At 38.1% G+C, this 26139-nt stretch overlaps 1 long non-coding RNA gene across 1 annotated transcript in view; it reads right to left on the bottom strand.

The window, feature by feature from the left end:
- The window catches only part of LOC118538964 (uncharacterized), a 198514-nt gene that overhangs the window by 33726 nt on the left and 138649 nt on the right, over positions 1-26139 (bottom strand). The window contains exon 3 of the long non-coding RNA XR_013444623.1: positions 20882-21080. This is a non-coding gene — a long non-coding RNA (uncharacterized LOC118538964). The remainder of the gene's footprint in view (positions 1-20881; positions 21081-26139) is intronic.

Below are 26139 nucleotides of genomic sequence, written 5' to 3'. Positions count from 1 at the left end.
AAATCACTTGCATATACGCCAGAAAATACTGTTGAAGTTAAAAGATTAAATCAATAATAGTATCAAATATCATAAAACCCTAAAGGCACAGTTCTAACACGAAAATGCAGAAACTCTATGAATAAGACTGAACAAGAGAGAATATTTGAATAAAAAGAGAAACATACCATACTGCTGAATGCGAAAATTAAATGCTTTAGAGATTGCATTTCTTACCAAATTCACTTAAAGGTTTAACTTAGTCCCAATCAAAACCACAAGAGACTCTTTAACTTTAGGAAACAAACTGAGGGTTGCTGGAGGGGAGGTTGGGGAGATGGTGTAACTGGGTGATGGGCATTAAGGAGGGCGCTTGATGGAATGAGCACTGGGTGTTATAAGCAACTGATGAATCATTAAATTCTACCCCTGAAACCAATAATACACTACATGTTAATTAAATTGAATTAAAAAAGAAAAATTAAAAAAAATTCACATACTTATACATTGACACAGTTGTTTTTAAATGTGGCCAGAAGATTAAATAAGCAAGAACAAATGAAAAATATTAAAAAATCATGAAAATTTCAGAACTTACCATAAAGCTACCATAATTGAGACAATATGATACTGGCAAAGGGATGGACACATAGATCAAGGGAATAGAATTGAAAGCCCAGCAGTAGACCACAGAAATATAGTCAACTGATTCTTCAGTTGAAAGTTTTACAGAACTAATTGTAGATCCATATGCAGTTATAAGAAATAACACAGAGATCCCAGTTTCTCCCAATGGAAACATTTTACAAAATCATAACAAAATATAACAAGAATGTTGATATTAATAGGATCTATCAATCTTATTCAGATGTCCCTAGTTTTACTTGTATTCATTTGGGTATGTTGTGTGTATTTAGTTCCATACAAGTTAATCACTTCTATAAGTCCATGTATCCACTATGAGTCAAGATATAGAATAGTTGAGGGGTGCCTGGCAGGCTCAGTTGGTAGAGCATGTGACTTTTTATCTCAAGGCCATGAGTTCAAGCTCCTGTTGGGTATAGAGCATACTTTAAAAAAAAAAGATACAGAGGGGCGCCTGGGTGGCTCAGTCAGTTAAGCGTCTGCCTTCGGCTCAGGTCATGATCCCGGGGTCCTGGGATCGAGCCCCGCATCGGGCTCCCTGCTCAGTGGGAAGCCTGCTTCTCCCTCTCCCACTCCCCCTGCTTGTGTTCCCTCTCTCGCTGTCTCTCTCTCTGTCAAATAAATAAATAAAATCTTTAAAAAAAAAAAAAAGATACAGAATAGTTCAATCACCAAAGAATCCACAAAAGTTGCCCTTCTATAACCATAGCAACCTCTCTCCTGTTGCCACTCTCCATATCATCCCTAAATCCTGGCAGCCATCTGTCACCATACAACGCTATTACAGTTTTATTGACTATAGTATTCATTATATTGTACTTTCCATCTCTGTGACTTACTTATTTTTTTTAAAGATTTTATTTGTTTATTTGTCAGAGAGAGAGAGAGCAAGAGCACAAGCAGGGGGAGCGGCAGGCAGAGGGAGAAGCAGACTCCCTGCTGAGCAGGACTTCATCCCAGGACCCTGGAATCATGACCTGAGCTGAAGGCAGAGGATTAACCAACTGAGCCACCCAGGCGTCCCTGTGACTTACTTATTTTATAACTGGAAATTTGTAGCTCTTAATCCCCTTCATCTACTTCACCCATCCCCCACCCTCCTGCTGGCAATCAGGAAGCTGATGGCCTAGCCTGAGTATGAGCATTAGCAACTGACTCTTGATACAGCAGATTTGGTGCATAGAAAAAGTGGCCACTGGAGCACCTGGGTGGGAAGACATATTGCCAAGGATGCCAGATTGCCCTTGAAATATGGTGACTTAGTTAATGCAGTAACAGCATGTCCTGTGTGTTCCAGACAACACCCAAGTCAACTGCAAAAGTTGTCTGCGGCCAGCCACTGGAGTTTCCAACCGATAAGGGATTGGCAAATTGTTTGTATTGGCCCCCCTCCCTCTGCATGAGAGTTCCAAACATGTCTTGCTTTGTGTGGACACTGTCGGGCCTGACCCAATTTCCCTTATTGCGGCCCAAACCAGGCTATCACCACAGGGGCTGAGAGAAGCTGAGTACTATGTACAGATACTCTCATCAAATAGACGGTGATCAGGGGTCACATTTCAAAGGTCATAATATGCAAGACTGGGCAGAAGAACAGGACAAGGAATGGAGGTTCCATCTGCTTTATAGGTTAAGGGAGTTTAATAGCTTAGTTTAATAGAAAGGAAAAATGGAATATTAAAGCAGCAGATTAAACTACTAATAAGTAAAATCACCTTGGCCAGGTAGAGTAAAGTACTGTCCCAGGCTTTAATACCTTTGAATAATCAACCAGTAAGGCCCATTGTCCCATATGCCAGATTGGGGACCCCTGCCAAGACAGCCAATGCTGTAAAGGTATGAGAGTCTCAGGAAATAGTCATCGCCCTGACTGTCAACATTGATCAACATACTATGCTGATGAGAAGAGCAAACCCTATCCTGCCTGGGAAAGGCATCATCTACTGGAATTTGCAATGGATATCCTGCCCAGATGGCCAGACAGCCACCCAACAAGCCACTTTTAAACTGGTGAAAATCCTTGCTGACCACTCAGGGCACATGTGGGAAAGAGGGATATGTAAGATTTAAGAGCTGGTCATGCGGGATGGAGTGTTGGAGGCCACTGAGAAGACTTGACTGCGAATTGACCCTCAAGCTGGACCCCAGCAATCAAAGGCTCCTTACCCCCTCCTCAAATGTACAATTTGTCTACCATTCCCACCGTGGGAGCTATTCCAAGGGCATAGCTTTGAGAGAATAAGGTGTTGTGGTGACCAGCTGGATGGCACACATGACCAAGCCCAGTTAAGGCCTCTATAAATTTTAAGATTCTGGCCAGCAGGTGCAGAGAACTTCTTGCCACCAAAGAGAGGCCACCTCAGAAGTTCCCTTGCTTAATAAAACTGCCACCTACCAATCTGAATGGGCTTGCCTCTTCCTTCAGTCTCTTCCTGCCCTCTGTGTACAGGGGGCAGTTTGCGAACCAACAACACAAAGAATGAACTTCAATGTTGGAATGCAGACTGTGATAAATTCACGTAACAATGCTACAACTATGACATAATCTCACTGAAGGGGCTAGGAAAAAAGGAACTGACCTAAATAACTTCGAGAAACAATGTCCTGGCTGGAAACTTAAGGTTAAAGACAAAAGGAACAGTATGGAACCACTGTAGCCCAGTTGATTAATTGGTTTCTCCCAAGGGTATGTGTTAACAATTCTCTCAAAGTGCTTCACATGCATACGGGAGTTGAACAAGTAAATAAATGGACAGTGGATGGTGAGAGTCAAGTTCTTCACTGTTGGTAAGAGAAGTGACTGGTAGGTAAGAGCAGAAAGCTAGAATAATCCATGGAGTGATGGATTAAAGTCAGAGAGAGCGGTATGAATTCACACTTAGCTTACTATAGATATAGGTGGATAAAGACAGAAACAGTTCAAGTTGTGTGTACACATGGGTGAGCACACAGGGATCTATTTCCCAGCTCTGTCTGCTGAGAGGGCCTAGAAGCAATGATACCCCAGTAGAAACAAGCACATCCAGAGCCCCTATGTTGGCTTCTAAAGACCATTTTCCAATAAAAAGAACCAGGGCTACTTGTAGAAGGAGCTAACTCTAGGGCTATGGCAGGGAAGTACAAAATCAACCTGGAGCATCTTGTAGTACCAGCAAGTCAGGAAGCATTCAAAAAGCAAAAGAATGAAATCATGCCGAAGGGACACAGGAATCAATCTGAAAGAGCTTCCAGTGGCCAGAGCTGGCACAATTTAAGCAACAGTATCAATAATCTAGTGTTGGATTATAACAAACTACAAAATAAATATATGAGTCCTCACTAATATAAATAAGCAATTGAATAAATACATAAATGGTGAAATAAATCTTCCTTCCCAACGAATCCCAGATATTATTATGTAGAAGCTCTCTACTCTAGGAGGTGATTCATTCTTACCACTTCCCTCTCCCTCCACCATTGAGTGTGGCCTGGTCTTACTGACTCGCTTCCAAAAAGTAGAGCATGGAAAAGGGAAAAACAGTAATTCTACTGCAATGCTACCTTAAACTAGTGAACTAGATTAACACGATCAGTTATTAGTCATATCATTAATATTATGTGCTCCCTGATGTGACGTGATGGGAAGAGCACTTCATGTCTGAGATTTTTTTTTTCTCCAAACCCAGAACCCCAGTCTAATTGTGGGGGAGAGCATAAGAAAAACCCCAATTCAGAGATGGTCTGCAAAACAGCTGACCACTACTGCTTAAAACTCTCAAGGTCATAAAAAATGAGAAAAGACTGAAACCATCATAGACCAGAGGAGACTAAGGAGACATGACAATTATGTAAAGCATAGTTTCCTGGATTGGACTCCATAACAGAGAAAGAACAATCATGGAAAAACTGATGAGATCTGAGTAAAATCCAGAAAAAAATCATGGAGGTACTAAGTCATAAAATATACCCTTTATCAGCAATATGAACCGTCATTAATTCAGCCTCAGTGAATTTTAATTTAATGTTATGAACTCTATTATTGAATATTTACCAATGAAAACTCGGTAATTAGTGTTCTTAAAGGACTTCATATATCAAAGTTATTAACCAAAAATACTGCAATTTATATTGCTTGCACTAAATGGAATATTTCCACTGGCTCCAAAAGAGAATATTCACCTTGCTCTCAGGTTGGTATCTCATCTCTATTTTTCATTTTCTCTCTCTCTGGGGGTGTTTCTCATTTTTTTTTTCATATACTTCTTGTTTTCTCTTTTTTCTGTTGTGTTTGCTCCCTTGGACACTCTATTCTGCCTTATAACCTCATTTTATTTATTAGATGGGTGACTTCCTCTAGAATTATATAAATAGTGTAATCACCAAAGATCTTTCAGCCTCTCATTTGTTGCTGTGAATCCAGAATCACATTATTGAGGACTGCTGAGCACAACGGATGTTATTATCTGCAGGGAAAGCAAAGAGAACCTTTGAAATCACATAGTCCTATTTCTTTGCATTCCGGGCACTTACAAAGAATGCAAATGGCTGTTTGATAAATGGAAAAATAAATTTGCCATATGTTTAAATTTATTTGCTAGCCACCTGGTAGAGGGAGTAGAGGAAACCTTTTCCTACTTGCCTCTTGTCTGCTGTGATCTTCTCTGTCCTATTTTTTTCCTTCTGTGAAATAAGCAGTGAGGTGATTTTGACAAAGCACCTCTGTTTCTCATCTACACTATATAATGCAATACCTGGTACACATGCTTCGTACTATGGTTTCCAGATCCCTATCTATTGTTCCCTAGACCTATTCTTAGGGGGACAGAGAGTAAGAATTTTTTTTTCAACAAATTGAAAATTTCAACTTGACTGCAATCTAAAGATATATAAAGAAAGTTAATCTTGATCATCTGGATGACTACTTCATCCCCCAGTACTGCCAAAGAGTTCTAGGAACCAAAATTGTTTATCATTATGTTCACAAGTAAAGGCCAACTATATTAGTACCTGCTGCATGGAGGGCTTTTTACGGAGGTTCAGTGGAGAATTGAGTCATCAAATAGCTCTCAGGGTACAAGTTTCATCAAAAAAAAGAAGGAAGAGCCATCGCAGTCAGGACTATTTCACGATGCCAATGAATTCGCTGCATAGTTGTTTCTTTCATTTTTTTTTTTTTTTAATAGAAGAGGACAAAAATGGTGAGTAGTAAACCTGCAACAACTGTTTTTAATTTTTAATTTTTCAGTATCGGATTTTGGAGTGCAGTATTAAATTGATTATACCATCAAAGTAAAGAATTGGTGATTTAAAATTAGATCAGCATTAAAATTGAAAAATTGCATTAGTATAAATAGCAATGAGACATGATGGCCCATCATTCTCCATATAAAAAGAATCAATTAAACAAAAATAATGAAATATTCAAATATATCTGCCTATTTTTATCAAAACCAATATCATCAGTTTCATTTTAGGGAACCATTCTTGATCATATTAAAATTTTAATTTTATTTATTTTATTTTGTGGGTTTTGTTTGCATTTATAATTCATTATCATTTAACAAGTGAAAAGGTTTTTATTTAGTTTTATGGCTACACAAATTTTTTTTTTTTAAAGATTTTATTTATTCATCTGAGACACAGAGATAGAGAGAGAGCACGAGCAGGGGGAGAGGCAAAGGGAGAGGGAGAAGCAAGCTCCCTGCTGAGTCAGGAGCCTGATGTGGGGCTTGATCCCAGGACACTGGGATCATGACCTGAGCTGAAGGCAGACGTTTAACCATCTGAGCCACCCAGGCGCCCCTGGCTACACAAATTTTAAAAGCATTTCCAGTAATGTATACAATGTGTATAAGATGTTTTAGGACCCTAGGGAGATTAAGGAGCAAGAGTGGTATGAGCAGCAATTTCAGGTGAGAGATGGCATTCAAGACTAGGTAGAGGAGATCGAATTCAACAGAGTAAGGAATAAGGAGCCAGTGACAGAAAATTAATCCATCATCATTATACAAAGAGGAGTGGAATGGGGAGAGCATAGACCCGGGGAAGAATGATGTTACAGAAATTTGGACACAAGGTGATAAACATCTGGATGGGATAATGACAAAAATAACAGAGAAAAAGACATTTTAGTGATTGCACCATGAAGCTACCTGGAATATAAACACAATTACTCTGATTAGATCTTTGCATTTTTTTCTTTTCTGCAGAGTAAGGGATGGTCATCCTGGAGCCAAAGCAAGACCTCTGTACTAAGAGACCAGGGGTTTGGTGCTGAGTCTGATAACCTACTTACAGGCATTCATATAGTCTTTGTGGTCTCAGTTATTTTATCTATACACAAAATGGATTAGCTGGAAGGGTGGATTTCAAATCCCATCCCACTTGCCCCCACTATTGGAAACTTTTATTCTAAGATACTGAACATCTTACATAAAACTCAAAAAGTTGAGAGAGATAAAAGCAGCTCAGAAGTTCATAAAAACGTCTACATACATCTACCATATGATCCAGCCATTCCACTCTTAGGTATTTGCCCAAGAAAAATGAAAGCATATGTCAGTACAAAGACTTGTATAAGAATTCTATAGCGGCTTTATTTATAAGATCCAAAAATAGAGACAACCAAAATGTCCACCAATAGATGAATAGATAAATAAACTGTGATAGGTCCATACAATGGGATACTATTCAGCAATAAAGAGGAATTTTCTATCGATACACACAACAACCTGGGTGAAGCACATAATAACTATACTTAGTGAAAGAAGCCCAACACAAGAGAGTACACACTATATGATTTAGTTTGTAAAACTCCAGAAAATGCAAACTCTTCTATAGGGACATAAATTAGATCAGTGGTTGCTTTAGGATGGATAGAGAGATGGGGGAGGGAGCATTATAAAGGGGTTACCAGGAAACTTTTGGGGGTGATGGATGTATTCACTATCTGGATTGTGGTGATGGTTTCAAAGTTGTATATACATCAAAATTCATCAAATTTTACGCTTTAAAGATATGTAGTTTGTATGTCAATTATATCTCAATAAAGCTGTTCCCCAAAAATAGAGAAATCTTGACAGTTGATGCCTGGTAGCTGGCCTAGTTACTTCCAGTTAAGGCATGGTGTTCTTCTGCTGGACAAAAACAATATTGCGGGATATTAACCTCAGACAAGGACCCCCCCCATGACTGTGATGGAACAAAATAATAGAAACACCACCTCATACTTCATAACGATGCCTGAACAGACATATTAACAGAGACATTGGGCAATCACAGAATGACCAAACGCTACCACAACCACTTTCTCGGTCAGCATGAGTGACAAGTGCTTCTTCAGTGAATACTCTAGCCCCATTCTCTTCCTCCTACCTCTTAAAGAAAAATTAAGATACCCAACCATCGAATTGCCCCAGATTCCTGACAGCAGTCGATTCAAAACAGACCCTTGCTTCCTGAACCCTCCCACAAACAACAACAACAACAACAACAACAAAAACAAAAAACACCCTAACACAAGCCTCAATCCTGTAATAAGCCAACCACTCCCCCTTGTCCATTTTCTCTTTCACAGAATCTCCAATGTTTTTCTGCAGTGTGCAGTCCCCGCCCCCCCGCCCTTGCTGCAATGATAATAAACCTGTTTATTAACTAAAACGGTTCCCGGTGATCTTTGGTTGGTGGGCAAAGCAGAAAAACTTGACAGTGAAGTTCTCTCAACTGTGGCATGTGGGAAACCTCTCTCCCATATTTGCCATTCTCGCTACCCATGAGGAGCACTTTGGAAGCCCCTGAGGCAGAAAATCTCTAAAGATGACTAAAATCCGTATTTTCATGGTGTTGATGATGATAATCTCGGTCCCTAGAAATAATGAGTCTTTATTCAGGGTTTTTTTATATTCCTTTTTTTAAAGATTTTTTTAATTTATTTATTTGAGAGAGAGCGAGAGAGAGTGAGCACGAGCAGCGGGGAGGGGCAGAGGGAGAGGGAGAAGCAGACTCCCAGCTAAGTAGAAGCCGGACATGGGGCTCGATCCTGGGGCTCAGGGATCATGACCTGAGCCAAAGGCAGACGCTTAACCGACTGAGCCACCCAGGCACCCCCTTTATTCAGCTTTTTAATAGAAAAGACCTGGACTGTCCATTTTAACATCAGTTTTAATATCAGTATTGTGTCTGAGAATGGTGACCAACATAGTTAGCATAGAGGCTGTTATTTATATAGAGAAATCATTTTGACATCTCCTCAAAAGTTTAAACTATGCTTGGTCTGTGGCAGTGGAGAGAGAAATTTCATTTTTGCTGACTTAAAAGAGATTGATCCATGAATGTGCTTTCCTTAGCTTCCTGCTGATAAATGCTTTTCCCCTGCTATTTTCCTGAGTTATTTCTGTCCCTGGATTCTCATCTTGAATAAGCAGACAGGGAATTGAGATGAAGAACAGACTCAAATATTTGGGATGTTTTCCAGAATGCGCTGGCCAACGATGGAAAGCTGTGATAGGGCAAAGAAAAGTTGCTTCGTGAGAGGTATTTTTAGAACTTTAAATATACCCAATGTCAAACTTACTTTTTAAAAGGCAAGAGTATGTATGTATAAACTTCTTTTTCTGTCCTACTAAAATCCTAAAAGAAATTTACTATCTGCCGTCTAATCTATGTTGACGCTTTAAAGAGTTCTAGAAAGGAAATTTTACATCATTTTTTGTTGTTTAAATATGTATAACAAGTAGCACAGTGATAGAAGCCAAAGACTAAAAGAATCTTGAAGCTGTGAAAGTAGTTTTTGATTTGTGGCTACAATTCTTTGCTTTTAAGATAAAGGGGGAGGGGGCACCGGCATGGTGAGAACAAAAGAGAAAAATCATCTTCCCATATTATATTCACATGTCCAAGCATGGCAGTTTTGATGCCACCACCTATATTTTCGGACTGGGGCTCAGCTGGGGAGAGATGGTGCCTTAGGCTGGAAAAACCATAAAATGTCAATGCAGTTAGAAACCAGGGCCCTGTAGTCAGGAGGCTAAGATTCTTATCTTCGCAAAGGCACCTGCCAACTATACCAGCTTTGGATAATTCACAAAACCTCTCTAAACCATAATGTCATTTTCTGAAAAATGGTATCTGCTTCAAATGGGGCCTGTCAGAATTACATAAAATAATGGATAAAAAGCTCTTAGCGTGGGCCCTGCCACACTGTAGGTCCTATATAAAGATTGGCTACTACTATTACTAGTGTTACTATTTGCTAGAAAGAGCTGTAATTATATTTTAGCACTGAGCACTCTTTTTATTTATATCACAGTAATACACATATCTGAAAAAGTAAAATATTACTAAGAGTTTATAATTGAACAGCCTGACTATTTCCTTCCACATGTGATTCTCTCTCTCCGGAGGGAACAACTCAAATCTTCTGGCTGTGATTTTTTTTTTTTTTGTCTTTATTTTCAGATTTCTAAACAACATACAATGCTGCTATGTATTAATTTTTCCATTTTCAAACACCGTATATGAATTCTTGTGATCAAAACTTAGAACTTCATATTCTTACACAACCCCTTCTGTGCCTCTGCCTATTCTGTTAACAGAGTGATATTCCATTTTTGACAAATTGAATATTCAGAGTTTACGTTATCATAACTGAATATGTATTATTCAGAGCTAAGCCACTTGTATATGATAATCATATTTCCTTTCTTGCACACCTTTGTGTTGCCTGGAATATAATTATCACATTTGTTCCTTTGTTTAGCTTTCTGTTTACCTATCAATAATTCTTTGCACACCCACCGCTAAAACTGTGAAATTCCTCCCAATTCAGTCAAATATATCAGTTCGTTTCTCCGAAGGGGCAGTGGAAAGGGACATTACTTGAAGACCTCTATCTTTTTCATTAATTCCTCGTTGTGTGCTGTTCAGCTGTGCTGCATTGCTGTCATCATTAATATGCCCTCTCTCCATAATCCTGAGAATGTCCTTTGTCCCTCAGCTATGCTAGCTCCTCTGACACATAGACCCCAAGTTTTTTCTCCTTATTGGCTTATTCCCTCATTTGGTTTAAAAATTTATTTATTTATTTGAAAGAGAGAGAGAGAGAGAACATGAATGGGGGGAGGGACAGAGGGAGAGGGAGAGAGAGAATCCTCAAGCAGACTCCCCACTGAACATGGAGCCCGACCTGGGGCTCAATCCCACCATCCTGAGATCAGGACCTGAGCCAAAACCAAGAGTCGGATGCTTAATTGACTAAGCCACCCGGGCTCCCCATCCCTCATTTGGTTTAGGCACACTTTCTAGGAGCTTTCTTAGAAAGATGTACAGGAACCATTCTGGAGAACTTCAGTGTCCTAAATGGTATTAATTTTATCTTTAATTTTGATTGATAATTGGGCTGAAACTCCAAGAACAAAGAACCCCAACTTAGAAATAATTTTTCCTCAAAATTTAGAGCAAATTGCTCAGTGGCTTTTAGTTTCCACTTTTACTCTGGAGAAATCTAAGGCCATTCTGACTCCAGTCCTTTATGTTAGCACACAATCTATTTTTTTCCTTTGAAATTTTTAAAGATCGTCTTTGCACTCATAGCATTGTGAAATTTAATAATGTTATATTTTAGGACAGGTATTTCTCTAATATATGCATTTAATGGGATAAATTTCCCTGCAAGCACAGATTTAGCTGTGTCCCATAAATTTTGATACATTGTATTATCATATTCATTCAATTCAAAATATTTTCTAATTTCCCTGAGACTTACTCTTTGATTCCTGGATTATTTATAAGTATATTGTTTAATTTCCAAGCATTTGGAGAAATTCTTGTTAGCCTTCTGTTATTAATTTTTAATTTAATTCCCTATAGACACAGATCATACCTGGTAAGATTTCCATTCTTTGATATTTGTTAAGGTTTGTTTTATGCCCAGGATATGATCTATCTTGGTGAATATTCCATGTGCACTTGAAACAAATGTGTATTATGTTGTTGATGGGAGTGTTCTCTAAATGCCAGTTAGATCCAGTTGGTTGATAGCATTGGTCAATATTTTTGTTGATTTTCTGTTGACTCCTTCTATTACTGAAGAACAGTGTTGAAATTTTCAAGTGTAATTGCATATTTCCTGACTTTTTCTTTTGGTTCTATAAATTTTTACTTCGTGTATTTTGCAGTTCTGTTTCTAAAGAAGTACCTGCTTAGAATTGTGTCTTTTTTGTAAACCTACTATCTCTCTTATTTCTAGCATCTTCTTTGTGCTAAAGTCTACTTTATCTGATATTAATGTAGTCACTCCAGGTTTTTTTGACTAATGTTTGTGTGATATATTTTTCTCCATCCCTTAACTTTTAATCTATTATGTCAGATTTGAAATGAGTTTCTTGTAGACAGCATATGGGTCATTTCTTTAAAAATTCATTTCTAAAACCTCTTTTAATGAACATGTTTAGATCATTTACATTTTATCTAATTATCAACATGTTTGGATTTAGGTCTACCATTTTATGTATTTTTTCTGTTTGTTCTCTCTGTTTCCTCTTTACCTGCCTACTTTTTTTTTTTTTAGTTATTTGACCAATTTTTTTGTATTCCATTACAACATATTGATTGTGATTTTGACTACATCTCTTCATATAATTTGTCTGGTGGCTGCTCTGGTGACTACAATATACATACTTAACTTTTCACAGTCTACTTAGAATCAATGTTTTAGAACTTTAATAGGAATATAGAAACCTTAAGTCCATGTAGGTCCCTTTATCCTCCTCCCTGGGTACTACAATATATAGATTAAACCTACCTACATTGAATTCTCCATCATACAATGTTACAGTTTTTGCTTACAACCATTAAACATATTGCAAAGAACTCAACGGGAGATCGTCTACTGTATTTAGCCAAATATTTGCCATTTCTGTTGCTCTTCCATCATTCCGGAGGTTCCAAGTTTCCCTCCATTCTGTCTGTAGAATTTCCTTTAGAAATGATTTCTGGGTAGATCTGTATACATTCTCTTAATTTTCCTTCATCTGTTTTAATTTCACTTGTTCCTATATGGTATTGTTACTGGATGCGGAATTTTAGGTTGGCCGCTGTTTCTTTCAGTGCTTGAAAAATGTTGTGCCACTTCTTCATTCAGTGGTTTCAGATGAGAAATCCACAGATACTTGCATTATTATTCTCCTATAGGTGATGTGTCCTCTTTTTTTTTTGGAAGATTTTTTTCTTTGTCTTTCGTTTTCATCACTTTTATAATGCTATGTCTGAGCATGGATTTCATTGGGTTTACTCTATTTTAGGTTCACTTAGCTTCTTGAATATTCGATCTTTGGCAATTCTCAGTCATTATGTATTTCAAGAATTTTTTTCGGTATCTCACTCTTTCTCTTTTCCTTCTGGGATTTCAGTAACATGCAGACTAGATCTTTCATTGTTGTCCCCCCACCTCCAGTCCCTATGGCTCTGTTAGCTATATTCTATCATTTTTCTCTCTACTGTCTAGATTAGTTAATTCCTATTGGTCTGTCTTCAAGTTTGTGACTCTTTGCTCTGTCATTTCCGTTCTACTATTGAGTCCACCCAGTGAGGTTTTTTTTGTTTGTTTCAGTCACTCTAAATTTCCATTTTGTTATTTATATCTTCTCTTTCTTTGCTGATACTTTGTAATTTAACTTTTGTTTCAAGAGTGTCCATGATTACTCATCCAAACATTTTTAGAATAGATTCTTTAAAGTCTTTGTCAGATCATTCCAAGATCTATGTCACCTCAATATTGGCATCTGTTGACTATAGTTTCCCATGTGAGTTGAGACTTTAGTGAGTCTTTATATGTCACGTAAGTTTAGAATGTACCCTGGCCATTTTGAATATTAGATCATGAGACTCTGGTTTTGTTTATATTCTATGAAAAAAAATTTTTTTTTAGCAGGCACTTGACCTGCTTAGATTGAAGCTGCAACTTCCAACCCATCTTCCATGGACTCTGGTTTCAGATCAGTTCAGCTTCCAAAGACTTTGCAGTACTATTCAGATCTGTCCTGTATGTGTACCACACAGTGGTCAGTCTGGGATCTGCACAGAGGTCTATCTGTTAGCTCAATTCTCAATGTTTTTAGCATACTAAGTGTAATGAGATCCATTCATGCACAGTGAGTAGTGGATGAGCGAGAAGTTTCTAAACAGTTTTATGGGGCTCTTTCAGTATCTTGGGAGATATCGACAGAGGGATTGAGAAAGAGATGTTTTACATTTATTAACAAACACATTAATAGATAAAAAACAATACTAGGTGAATTACATGAACAGAAAATTTACAGAAGAGTAAAAAATGGCATAAATGAATAGATGCTCAACTTCACATCAAAGAATGTGCATATGATCATAATGAGATACCATTCACTCCAGTATCATTGAAAAAAATTAAAAGTCTGACAATATCAAAGGTTAATACCAATATAGAGCAACAGAGACTGGTGGAAAGGTCATAATACCAACACCTGTGGAAAATAACTTGGTAGTAACTAGTAAAATTGAAAACAAACACACATAATGTTGCAGCCTTAGTTATTTGCCCCAGGGAGAGTCTAGCTCATATCTAAAAGGAGACATGTACAAAATGTTCTTAGCAGAAATATTTATAATAACCAAAAAATGGGAACAACCTAAATGCTGACCAAAAAAAGTATGTTCTATGTATATAATAGAATACTATACAGCAATGAGAATAAATGAATTGGAACTACAAATATCAACATGAAAGACTAAAACAAATAAAATATAAATGAGAAAAGCAAAGTAAATTTCACAAGTATAAACACAACATACAGTTTTCCTGTGAAATCTTTTTCATCAAGTTTAAATATATATAAGCAATACTATATATTACTTATATATATAAATTATTAATATAGAGCTATAACTACTTATATATGTATGTAAAGAAGAAAGGGTTTATATATGTGTGTGTGTGTACTGTATTAGTAATGTTTAATTTCTTAGATTGAATGGTGGGTACATTGTCATTGGTTTTATTACCCTTTATACATTAAAAACAATTGTGGCAAAGGCATAGAGCATGAAATTTTCATGTATCTTATCATTTCAGTGAATCTGTTTGTGAGGCAAGGACCAACCAAAGCAGCTCCCAGCCATCGTTTAGTGGCCCCTCTTACCCTTTCTTTCCACCATGTATACTATAGATACTATAGCCATCCATACCGGCATTCCAAGGATTATTTAAATAGATCTTAGATTTTCCCACATGTCTGCCTTTTCTAGGATTTTCCCTCTGTCTGGAATACCTCTCCCTATTCATATACCAGAATATTAGCTTTTCTTTAAGATATACCTCAGTCCCACTACAAGAAGCTATCCCCAACACAAGGGGTAGAGCCACCTTGTACCAGCTTGCAAAAACCAATTGTTATATTTTCAGAAATGTTTGAGCTGACTGACATCATATTGGCAGTTTGAAATTGGCCATGGTGAAAATATGGATACCATGAAAATTGGCAAATGATACAAATCAGGGCTTTATCCCTATAGGGACAGTTGTCAAGCATTTACCAGTATACCACTGTCAATGTTGCCTGATAGAATTTATGCTTCTTTCCCCTAGACTCTCTTGGCCTCCTGGAGCACTCATTACTGTTTACCTTGCATTTTAGTTTTTGATGAATGCATCTGTCTTTTCCATGTCATTGTTAGCTACTCTAGGGCAGAGAAGAAACTTCATTCATCCTTATATCTCCCACGACACCTAGCAGAGTCTTTTCAGTATGACAGGTCCTCAATAATTTGATGAGTTGAATGTTCAAAAAGAAAGAGGTTCAAATTTCCCCCTATCCAACCAAGAGTGAATTGGGGATGCACATTGTTCCCACAGGAGGTCTGGCAAGTCATATGACAATGAGTGGAGTTAGATGATACACTTAACAGGGAAGGGGTAAGACAATTTTTTTAAAATAATGTGGCATAGGGCCGCCTGGGTGGCTCAGTCATTAAGCGTCTGCCTTCAGCTCAGGTCATGATCCCAGGACCCTAGGATCAAGCCCCGCATTGGGCTCCCTGCTCTGTGGGAAGCCTGCTTCTCCCTCTCCCACTCCCCCCTGCTGTGTTCCCTCTCTCGCTATGTCACTCTCTATCAAATAAATAAATAATAATAAAATCTAAAAAAAAAAAAAAAAAGAGATACTTACCTTTAAAAAAATAATATGGCATATAATACTCCCACTACTTATGCTTTTCCTTAATCTTAATAATCATTGAATTTCAATTATCAGGAGAACATTTCTTTATTCTTACAAAATGTACTTTTCCACTTGTACAGATCAAATATAAGACTTAGATCCTTTTTAGTGTTTTACAGTTTAAAACAACAAAAATTGCTAACATTTTACAAAGTTGCCTGAAAGAAATAAAGCTTTAAAAAAAAAACTAAAGCAAAATATTTATCATTGAGGGAGTCTGAAGACGAAAACATGTGAAAATCACTTTTCTACACAGCGGTATAGCAGGCTACATACCTTAAAAAAAATCCTAACTCACTAAATATAACTAAAAAACCCTGTTTGATGAAACACCTAATTATTTTTCATGTATCAACGAGCTTTCAAATTAGTAACCATCGCTCAGAGCTGAAAATTAAATTAAAGCAGAAACTCAGAGAGGCGAAGGAAACTTTAATCTAGCTTTGATCTTGAGAATGTTTGCCAAACCAGGTGAATTTGAGCTTCAGATGTCCTGGCCTCATGGGCGTGGGGGATAGGATACAAAGCTCTGAGCCTACCCAGAGCAGAGAGTCTAATAGAAGATCAATCTTATGCCTGCATACATGCATAATGCTGGAACTCAAAAGGCTACACCTTCAAAATAAAAGTGAATTAGACTTCTTCCTACAAGGAAAAGAAAAGAAACGTTGATATTAAAATTTGGTAATGAATGGAGGGCGGGAATCTTCCTTCTGAATATATGTAACAATAGGTTATTTCTCATGTAGATTGCAGCTGGAATTCACACACTTGGGGTGATCCAATAAAACCTAAGGAGATGTATTAAAGTGGTCCTGGTCTAAACATGCCCCAGGTACTGGACAGAATGCAAAATCTCCTTTGAACAAACTGAGCTTCTACCTTTACCTCAAAGGATTCTCTTAGATCAAGTTCCCAAAAATATGAATTCATAGTCAAAAGGAGTAAAACATCAAACATGGTGAGTGCAAAGCAGCAAAAATAATAGAGCACAGAATTGGACCCAGAATGATGCAGATATTGAATTACTAGAAACACTGTAGGTTTTCTAAATAGGTTCAATATGTTTAAAGATATAAAAGAAGGAGATAAAATATGAATAAAGAACAATACACCTGCAAACAAACAAGATAAAAAAAATTAAAGCATTTCAAAGTGGCAGAAATATAACTGAAAATTTAAAACTCAATGAATGGGTTTAGCAGCAGATTAGGAATATCTGTTAAGAAAAATATGAACTAGAATACAGATGTGATGAAATTACTAATATCTCATTAAAACTAACCCAGGGGGAAATTGAAAAACTTAACAGTCCTATAAGTAGCTAAAATTTTTATCACAACCTTTTGGTCTGGGTTAAATTCTTTACAAAGTCAATTTCAAACACATATGTAATAGACTTTTTTTTTTTAATTTACCATGTACTGGAATATAAAGCAAGTCTCAATAAATTTGGAAAAAGATCTCATAGACTGTCTTCTCTGACCACAAAACAATTAAGTTAGAAATCAATGTCATAAAGATAATTTTTTAAAAACTAAGCATTGTAGACTTAAGAAATAAACAACTAAATATCACACAGATCAAAGAAGAAATATTAATAGAAATTAGAAAATATTTACACCTGAATTATAATGACAGAACTTTACATAAAATTACACGGGACACAGCAACAGCAGAACATCCAGGGAGATTCTAAGCCTTAACTACTGAAATTGATCTACACGGATGCAATGAAATTCCAATCAAATGCCAAAATGATTTTTTTATAATCTTGACAAACTTATCCTAAAATATATGTGGAATTTCATATTGCCAAGAATATCCAAGGCTTAAGAAGTTGAGAGCCTTGCCTTACCTGAAATCAAGAGTTATTATGAAGCTATATTAATAAGACAACAAAGTATTGGCCTAGAGATAGCCAAATTGACCAATGGATGAAAATAGAGGTCCCAGAAAGCATCTAATGTATATATGGAAGCTTGGTATATGACAAAGCTTTTACTGAAAATCTGTGGAGAAGGGAGAGATAGTTCAATAAATGGCGATGTGACATTTAGTTATGTAAATGGAAAAAAATTATATAGGGTTCTTGTTTCATAGCAAACACAACAATCAATTAAGTGGGACTTAAGACTTAACTGGTTTTTTTTTAAGATTTACTTATTTATTTGAGAGAGAGAGAAGGAGTGTTGAGAGGGGCAGAGGGAGAGAATCTTCAAGCAGACTCCCTGCTGAGCATGGAGCCAGACATGGGGCTTGATTTCACAACCCTGAGATCATGACCTGAGCTGAAACCAAGAGTCAGATGCTCAACTGACTGTGCCACCCAGGTGCCCCAGGACTTAACTTTGAATAGTTACTAATAATACTTTTAGAAGAAAATATAAGAGATTGTGCTTTTTAGCATTGTTAAGGAGAAAATTATTCTTAAAGACACAAAAATATAAATAATAAAGATAAATATTGATAAACTTGACTATGTCATGTCTGAGACCTTCTAGAAGAAGTTCAAAATAATGAAAAGTCACACATGGGGAGAAGATTTTTGAAACAAATACGAGTAACCCAAAATTCGTATCTAGACTATATAAAGAACTCTTCCTTACAAATCAATAATGAAAAGACAAATATCCCAATTTTAAAAAAGAGAGAGAAAGAAAAATCTTAAAGGCACACTTCATAGAAGAAGAAATACGAGTGACAATTAACTACATGAAGTAGCAATTTTTATTAGGAACCAGGGAGAAACTAATTCAAACTACAAAAGATAGATACTATGATATACTGACCAGCTGGCAAAAATTAAAAACATGGACAATATCCTACACTGACTGGTGGGGGGGTGGGGAATGTAATAGATTTTTTACAATTACTTTAGAAAGAAATTAATCAGTTTTTGAAAAGCTAAAATGTGCATACCCTGTGGGCCAGAAATTGATGACTTTAAAGGTATGTCCTAGAGAAATTAGGCATGTCCATCTTAGGATGCATTTACAAAAATGTTCGTGTTTGTACTGAGCATGGTTGATAATTTTGTAAAACTGGAACCCTCCCCCACACATGGAGATCAACAGTAGGATGGAGCAATAACGTTGTGGCATACCCATGCTACAGAACAGTGCTTAGCAGTAGAAACGGATGAAATGTAGTTGCAGGGAACAGTGTGTATGAATCTCTGAAACATAATGCTCTGCCAAAAAAAAAGTGGAAAAAGAATGTGTACAGACAGTATGTTCAAAGCATAAAGTTTAAAAAAAAAAACATGGAAATTTAATGATTTTATTTTTAGGAATATAAATGCATGTGATAAACGATTAAAAAAAAAATCAAGGGGCAAAATGGGTGAAGGGGAGTGGGAGGTGCAGGTTTCCAGTTAGGGAATGAGTAAGTCAAGGGGATGAAAGGTGTAGCATAGAGAATAGAGTCAGTGATATTGTAAGAGGGCTGTAAGGTGACACATGGTAGCCGTAACGTATGGAGTTGTTAATGTTGTACACCCGAAACTACCATACCGTTGTGTGTCAACTATATTTCAATTAAAAACAAAAATCAAGGAGTTGCCTCCAAAGGGAGAGGCAATGGGGTTGAGATCAGAATGAATCTCACAGAGGGTCTCATAGATATTATCCTTGTTCTGAAACTGGTTGAAGGGGGTACATGTGTGTTCCTTATATTATTATTTTGCCTTATACATATTTTATAAACATTCTTCCAAATCCACTCAATATTTAATAAGAACAGTTTTGCACCACCAAGGGCATGAGCATGGGCGTGCATTTCTGTTGTTTACCTAGGCAAATTGCTGAAGCTTTCCTTAGAGGTAGAGTGTGTGGAGTATGATTTGGCTATGTGACAACAAGTTCTTCTCAGTGGGTTGTGCCAAGATTTAAAACTTGAGAATAATATCTTTACTCAAGCGTTACTTTCTCTGTGTTTATTTTAGAAAATGCAAAAGGCCACAAGGTAGGTAATTTCTGGACCCTAATTATTAACAAAGTCAAAATGACTCAAAGAAATCAACATGCATTCAACCGTAATTTTTGTTTCTTGAATCGTAGATCAATAGATGGTAACTAGAAATTGGTATGTTACTAAGGTTCCACAGCTTTGCACAAGAAAGTGATGAAGGTCTAAAGAGAGAACAGCATTTTTTGGTAGAAAATGTATGAAATGGTTCTCCTCCTCAAACACCTACTTTTCTCTCATTTCAGTGGTTTTTTCTTATTGTTACTGAATTTCTCATTTTTTTTGTAATCTAACACAAGTTAATATGCTCCTGAAAAAAATGTCGAGAAAGAAACCAATTTGCCTGAATGCTGACAGTATTAAAATCAGTAAGAAAAACAGGAATATATGGATTTGGATTTGAATAATTAGTATTTACAAATCCCCTTCTCTATTTTTGTATTGTGCCTTGATATGAAATTCAATTCTTTACTGCAAAAACTGGCTGTAGAGAGGGAAAAAAATGTATGTTAAATTCATTCCAAATATTGAGACAGAGTAGTATTACTTCTGCCAAATTGAGATATAATCCGAAGGTCTGGGTTCTTAAATATTAACACATTCTTAAAGTATATATTGAAATATAACATATACTCAATTCAGATTCTGAATCAATATTGACAATTTCAAGTATTTATCAGGTTGACGAATACTCAGGAAAATAGAGAATAGTTAATGTAAATAAAAACAAAGCGTAGTTGTCATTCCTTTACAGGACAATTCTACTACAAGGGATGGAGAGGAGGGTGGGGGTGGTGTTTACTGGGAGCAAATAGGGGAAAATGCTCCATCTGAAGAAGAATCTACCGGAAACTGAGACTCTACAAATTCAGTTATAGATTTAATTGGGTTGTGTAGCTACAGCAATAGGCCCTCGTCAAAAATATTCAATGAGTCGCTATATAATCGCCTACTTCTACCCGACAGGAGAAGGGAGGAGAGAAAAATATTATTATTTTTTTAAACTCAGGGAAGAATTAAAGACCCCTGAATTAGTCTCAGTGAAGTGATATTAGATTTACCTGTGACTCCAGCGCTGATACCCTTTCTCAGAGGCTCAATCCCAGGCTGCTAAGAAGAGTAGGAAAATGGCACCAGCTCTGGAGCCTTGCCATTTCCGTGTGGCGACTCTATTCCATACTGGCTCTGTTGTCGATGGTAGGTGGTTCTCTGTCACTGTGATGAGCCTGTGTGGCATCCCATCCACACCACTTGTAAGCACTGGGAGCAAAATAGAAGACACCAGTCACACGTAAAGAAAAAAGTTGACTGGGTATTTTGTTTTCCTAATAACTGTGTTTCCCATAACTTCCTTAGAGGTTACAAACAAAGAAAATGCAAATGACACTGCTGGGAAAAGACACAACTGTCCCTCTTCCTGACCTTGGGGTGGCCTTAGTCCCAAATAGCCCCATTCAACTTTTGTGGCCATGCTGGATCGTGGCTGTTATCACCTCCATTGTATAGATGGGGAAACACTGCAGCTTGAAGGAATTGTTCAAGTGTATCCAGCTAGCATTTAGCTGAGCTGTAACCAGGTGTCACAAGCACTGCTGAATCATCACCAAATTGGGGGGGGGCGGTGTGTGGCTATCAGACATAGATTGTTAACTACAGCAAAACAGTGGTATTTCTTCAGAGTAAGATGCTGTGGATAAACGGTGACACTTTGTATAATAAAATTGGCTAATACTTACTGTATATGTACTGGGTGTTGTCAAGCCTTGGGCTCACTGAATTACATACGTTATCTCAATTGATTCTTAAAAGAATTCCGCAAGGTAGGTAAGTTATCTATATCATGCAGATGACAAGAAAACTTCCAGAGAGACTAAGTGGCTGAAGGGCAGCCATCTACCTTCGGGCGGAATTAGGGGTGCTTACAACCCATGTCCCCAGCCTACATTTGCGCTGCTAAGCACATGTTTTTACTTAGATTGCTGATTGCAAGAGAATTAAAATATCAAAGTTTTCCGAAGATGCTTTTATCCCTTCCCATTTTACAAGAGACCCAAGGAACATACATTTTGCAGCTCCAATATTATTTGCTTGGTGGCGTTACTTCGGGAGACTGCAGGAGAAAGCTTTCCCTCGCTCCTTGGCACAGCCACGGGCTGCAGAGCTGGGCTTCAAGAACCAGGCAGTCTGCATCGCTGTGTCCTCCGTGCCCCACGCTCCCAATACTCCACTCTTTCAAACACTATAGCGTAAAGCACCTGGGAGGCACAGAGGAATTCGAGGAAAATGAGAATGGGTTTTCCGTAACATTGCCTCCTGGTTTAGTTATCCATAGCTGCATAATAAACTTAGTTGCATTAAAAAACCAGCAGCTAGAGCGCCTGGGTCGCTCAGCGGGTTAAGCGGTTAAGCGTCTGCCTTTGGCTCAGGTCACAATCCCGGACTCCTGGGATCAAGTTTCGCGTCGGGCTTCCTGCTCAGCGGGGAGTGTGCTTCTCTCTCTCCCTCTGCCCCTCCCCCCCCCCGCTGCTCCATTTCTCTCTCTCTCTCTCAAATAAATAAATTTTAAAAAATCCCAACAGCTATTTTATTATTATCATTCTTATCTTTCACATTTTTGGGGACTGACTGGGCTCAGCTAGGTGGCTCTCACTTGGGGTATTTCTTGTGGTTACAGTCTGATGGTGGCTGGAGCTAGAGTTATCTGGAAGGCTTCCTTACTCAGGTTTCTGCCTGTTGATGCTTGCTGTCAGCTGAGACCTCAGTTGGGGCTGTCAGCCACGTGTCTACATGTTGCGTCTCTGTGTGGCCTGAGCTTTCTCATAGTGTGGCACCTGGTTTCTAAAAGCAAAGCTCTCAAGAGAAGCAGACAGCCAAGGGAAAGACTTTTATGATTTAGTCTGGGAAGTCACATACAGCACTGCTTTTGTCACATTCTGCTCATTAGAATCAAGTCACTCAGGCCAGCCCATACTCAAGGACAGGGAAATCAGACTCCACCTCTTAACAGAAAGAGTATCAGAAACTTGGCAAATATGATTCCAAACTACTGCTCTGAGGGATTAAAGAAAGTATACACCAACAAAGCAAACTTAACTCTCCCGGGCAATGATTGTTTCATTAAACTACATGAAGGTAGTTCACTGGGTAACCAAGATGGGTCTCCTAACTGTTGCATGGGACCAACTGTTTCTCTTCTGTCCCTGATCCCAGCTACCAAAACCATTCTGGCCCATGTTGCCATCTTCCCTGGACAGCAACCTTTCTTCAACCCCTGTCTTTCTACCATTACTATATAAGTCCCTTGCTGGTAGACATCTCACATGTAACTGCCATGCTACCTGGCTATCCACTGAAGATGGTGCAAGGCCCACTCTCCTAGCCTACCCCCCAAAATCTTGGACAGAACAGAACACAACAGAACACAAGGTTTGCATAATTCAAAGTTTAGCCCTATGATGCTCATCTAATGGGACTCAGGGTATCTGATGTGCAGGATATTATGTGTCCTCTGTGCCTTAACTGCCTCTTGATGCTATTTGTAATTGTTACGCATTTATTTTATTTTATTTTATTTTATTTTATTTTTTTAAAGATTTTATTTATTTATTTGACAGGGAGAGACACAGCGAGAGAGGAAACACAAGCAGGGGGAGCGGGAGAGAGAAGCAGGCTTCCTGCGGAGCAGGGAGCCCGATGCGGGGCTCGATCCCAGGATGCTGGGATCATGACCTGAGCCGAAGGCAGATGCTTAACGACTGAGCCACCCAGGTGCCCCTGTTACACATTTATTTTAAAATGTTGAGCAATGTACTACAAAAACACATTGTAAAAATATTCAACAAAATGACCATAAAAATGTCATTACTCTGGTCCATGTGCTCTAGAGCAGCCAAACTCTCAAATGCTACAGTGGACACCACAATTGTCCAGCGCTAGGGTGACCTCCAGGTCGCATGAACTCTGTACTATATTGTCCCCAAGAACCGGAACTAGAAAGGACTATTGTGACAGAGCCACTAGCTTATGTTCATGTCCTCCTATACACAGTTAAACTACCTTCCTCAGCCCCTTTGGAGGTTAGGTTGACCTAGTTCTGAGACCAATGGAAAATGTGCAGAGTGAAGCAGACTATTTCCGGGCCTGGCCATGAAACTCCTTATCTATCCCAGTCTCCCTCCCTTCTCTGGAAATATTACAGGCAAAATACTGAATATAATGGAAACACAAAGCATTAAAAGATGAAAGAGACACAGGTTCATGAATGGTCATGTCAAGAAATTTGTCCCCTTACTGACTGTATTAGACTATGATACCATGACAGAGAGAAATCTGATTTAATTTAGTTAAGCCTTTGAGACTTTAAAAATGATCTGTTACAGCATCACATTTACTGACTACCAGCTCTCCTAGTTATTTTAGCAGAACAGAGGTCCAGTAGCATCTGGTGCATGTGGAGGTGAGGTCCAGATGTTCTCTCCAAACCCAGGAATAACCAACTGGATAAAGTAAAGAGGAGAGAAATAAACACTAACACTTCTCATGATGAGCTTTAAGTAAGAAATTTAAAATTGTTGAGGGAAGTATATTACCATTCCAAAGGTGAAGGGCAACCTACCTCACAGATGAAAAACAAGTGAGAAAAAAGAAAGACTATGTCCTGTTAAGACCCAGACCAGAGTTTATATAATTGCTCCCTCACAAGGCTGCTGGCCATAGAGGAGGAAGACGCTCTGGGGGAACTGTTCCCAGACCATCACATGTCCAAAGTGGAAGGAGAAATAGAGAGTCCCCTGCACCCTCCACCTCAGTCAATGTCCTTGACTTCCTTGTCCGTATATGTATATTTGGAGGGTGAAAAATGGAGAGAAAAATGGAGCTCCACTAGAGATCAATAATTGAAGGAAAGTCAGTATCCTTTGTGCCTTCCCAAATGATACCATGTCAGTGGTCCCCTTATCCTGTCATTTTGTCATCCTGTGGAAGAGAATGTAGAGGTTACTAAGAAACCAAATATAGACCAAGTAGTTCTCTGTGCATTTGAGTTGTGAACTCCAATGCAATTGTTCATAAAGATTCTTTTTGCTCTTCTGAGAACACGCATTCCTCATGTGTTGGACATTTACATCTCTATCAATACATTATATATATAGAGAGAGAGATCTTGAAAGCAAGAATGGCTACTCTGTTCAACCTTAGAAAACGTTCGTGCATCCCTTGGAGAATGTTCCTGCCAATTTCTAGTAGCAACACTTTCACCGTAGGATAAAGGGCCTAAATAAGACTTGATAAATTCGAAATTACATTGTTTTGCAGTTTTTCTCTGTTTTTCAAGTGAAAGAGCACTTCCTACTACTTTCTGAGAATCAGGATAGAATTCCAGCACTCAATAAGCACTTAGCCTACAATTTATTCTTGTAGTAATGTTATATGGGATTAATGGACCAGAGTCCATAGTTCAATCATCTAACTTATTTCCTTATTTCCAATGTTTATTTTAATCTTCTGAGGAGAAAAAAACACAAACATTCAACACGAGACTCCAATCAGAAATCACTTATCAGTATTTATATTTGATGAGGCACAAAATCACACTGGAAGTTTGGCTTTGCATCAACTACAAATCACAGGCCATCTATGGGCCTCATACTATATAGTCTACTGGTCCCCTTCCCATTAACTGACACCTGTAACTTAGTAAGTTTAAATTCCATCATCCCTATAAAATTTTTGAACTGTTAGTTCAAAATCTAAACTTGCGGGTCACCGAAGCCCTGCACTATATTGTTCCCAAGAACAGGAGCTAGAAAGGACCATTGTGACAGAGCTACTAGCCTATGTTCGTGTCCTCCTATACACAGCTACACTACATTTCCCAGCCCCTTTTGAGGTTAGGTAGAATCCACATGATCAAGTTCTATGACCAATGAAAAATGTGCAGAGTGAAGCAGGCTACTTCCAGGCTGGGCCATAAAACTCCCTATCTAGTCCACCTGAAAGTTAAGAACTCTAGCTTAGTTCTGGGTTTTTGGACACTGAGCAGTAAAAAATTAACCTTACTCAACCAGAGGTCTGGCCTTTGCCCTCAGCTCCTGGGAGGTGAGCTCTTGGAATGTCTTGCTTGATGAAAATGTCTTTGTTCACTTGGGGGCCTCAAGTCACTCTAGATAGTCTAACAACATGGCTTACAGTAGAGATTTTGGACATGTAGTATCAGCTTGACCTCCAGATGGGCTGGACACTAAAGGCTAGCCATGTGTCAGGAGTCAACCATGCTTTTGTGACTTAGCTTCAGCCAAAGCTCTGGACAGCAGGGCTTGGG

This window comes from Halichoerus grypus, chromosome X (genome assembly GCF_964656455.1).
Source record: "Halichoerus grypus chromosome X, mHalGry1.hap1.1, whole genome shotgun sequence".
NCBI classification, from domain to species: Eukaryota; Metazoa; Chordata; class Mammalia; order Carnivora; family Phocidae; genus Halichoerus; species Halichoerus grypus.
The sequence above is the reverse complement of the archived record's forward strand: the minus strand, read 5'-3'. Positions and strand labels throughout refer to the sequence as shown.